This window comes from Convolutriloba macropyga, unplaced genomic scaffold (assembly GCF_964194025.1).
Source record: "Convolutriloba macropyga unplaced genomic scaffold, txConMacr16.3 SCAFFOLD_1830, whole genome shotgun sequence".
Lineage (NCBI taxonomy): Eukaryota > Metazoa > Xenacoelomorpha > Acoela > Convolutidae > Convolutriloba > Convolutriloba macropyga.
Window position 1 is genome coordinate 1 of NW_027450798.1, and position 2,500 is coordinate 2,500.

The window sequence follows — 2,500 nt, forward strand, 5'->3', positions numbered from 1 at the left end:
GGTAACCTTGCTGAAAAAATTCACGTGCACGTTTTAGAACTGCGAAAGTTCATGGTTGTCGACTTTTGGCTAAAGTCTATATAAACTTGGCATTTCAACTTCTGGCACTGCAGATTTTCGACATTTTAAAATGTACTAGTGAGTTCTTAAGCAAGGATACATGATTCTGCAGAAGTGAATTCAGAATTCTAGCTCAACATCTCTAACGACTTCTGTGTTCTCGATAAACGCCAGAACTTGTCAGTGCATTCAAGCAGAATCACGTAAGCTATACTTGTATGGTTACTGTGAATAATTTATTACCGAAACGCGTTTTTTTAAGAGCTCTGGAAATTTACTAGGTATGAGCATCCTTACATGCCATAAAGCGAACCAGAAATCATGGCCCTGTATTATAATACGGTAAATAAATTAACATACTGATTGCACAAAACCCCGGGTTGACCTTTCTTGAGAACCGTATCCAAGAACCATATATGGTCCCATACAGGCCATACAAAATTTTCTTATATGATCTTGCTATGGTTGCCAAGATCTCCATATATAATTCTTATATGGCATCCAAGAATCCAATACGGTCATTGTGCGTTCTTTCAACGCCCATACAAAGCTTTTGCAGCGGTTCCAGCTTTAAACGCTTTACACGACTTATGGCCTATTGGTACCATATATGGTACCAGTGCAAAAATCGAAATAAAAATTGAACTAACCTAATTTGCTTTTTTGGAACGCCTAATGTAGTCAGAAGATGTTAATTAAGCTGTTCTCTGTATTTTTTTTGTATTTTTTGACTTTGACTTTTATGGTCTTACATGGCACCATAAATGTGTATGCTCTTGGATATGGTTCCCAAGACACCATGAACTTCGATTTTTTTCAAGTGTCTTGATGAGTGTTTCTCCACTCAAAGTGCAATGTATGGGTGTTTTAAGAGCTTTTTGAGCAATGTTGATTTTTTTGCATGGTCATCTATATGGTTGCCAAGTTACCATAAACTCCATATATGGCTTGGATATGGTTGCCAAGAAAGGTTTATGGTGGTCAAACCGGGACGTGAGTGGAGTTGAAATTCGTTTTTAGCGAACTCAAAAATTGTCGATGGTTAGTATAAACATTTTTTATTCGTCGTTATATTTTATAATTTATGGTTACTAAGTTTTTAATTAGTGAATCTATTCTACCCCCCCCCCCCCCACTCATTGGACACATTCTTTTTACGCTCCCAAGCAATAACTTAATACATAGTAACGTGTTATATATATATATATATATATATATATATATATATATATATATATATAAACAACAGATAAAATGCAAGTGGCGGTCATAACAATACTGGGGGGGGGGGTACAGAAGATTAGACCAGTTTCTTTTGTGGTGGTCTACCAGGAGGGTAAACACGAAGAATATTTGCCAATTACAGGTTTGCTCCTCCTTCCACCTTCCGCCAGGACGGACAAATTCCTAAAAATCCCTCTGATGAAGTTCGTAGCCAATATCTCCTGCCACATTGTGTTCATCTGTGTGATGACCTGGAGCCAGGTTAAGCTGCAGCCCCCCGTGCCCGGGGATTTGGGGGGCAATTCGTTCAGACACGGACAGGCGATAAAGTGGTATGAAGTTCTCATATTCATGTGGATGGTGGGGAGTATGTGGAGAGAACTGCAGGAAATGAAGGCCAAGGGTAATTGGGCTAATTTCTTACGTTTTGTGTATCGCACCAAAACTTTCGGATCTTTTCCGTTTGTGCCCCCCCCCCCCCCATTACGTTATGCTAGCCAAGTTACAGAGCAGGTGCCATTACATAGTAGATAATTATGTAAAAATATGACACGTGCGCCTGGGGTGTGCAAATAATATGACCCACTAAGCTGGGGGGGGCACAAACGGAAAAGATCCAAACTTTTTACGTTTACTGCCGACGATACCCTGGTTGAGGTACCAGATCAAAACGACTTCTGATCGTACCTTGATGAGCGTAGCTTCTACTTTTGGTTTAAAAAATGACAGGTGATGGAAAAAAGCAGGCTAATTTCACAGTGCACGACCCCACGCGAGGACTCCCAAGATCCCTGGGAAAATGACGCAACTTCTCGAAAGATCGTGCCAAGATCTTAGAAACGCTCGGCTGAAACTTTTACGCACTTGGAAACGCTAGTTGGGAATCCACGCAAGTTCTTGCCAATATCCTGGAAACCCTCTTGTGGTTTTTTGAGAATCTAAGATCTTGCGTGGACTTGGCGTGGATGTTGTGGGTTCGAGCACAATAATCTGATTAGATATATTTAGAAATATATGATTTGAGGTGATTTCTAAGACGTCATTTTTGTAGTGAACAAACTGAACATACCGAAGCTTGCTCGGTTTGCAAACTTTAAAGACCAATTTTTTGCGTTTTATTTTAAAAAAAAATGGCGGCTAGAATATCTGTGTAATATTGAAACTCAAAAATTTCAAAATTTTAGGTGCTGCTACGTACTTACGTGACCTCTGGAAT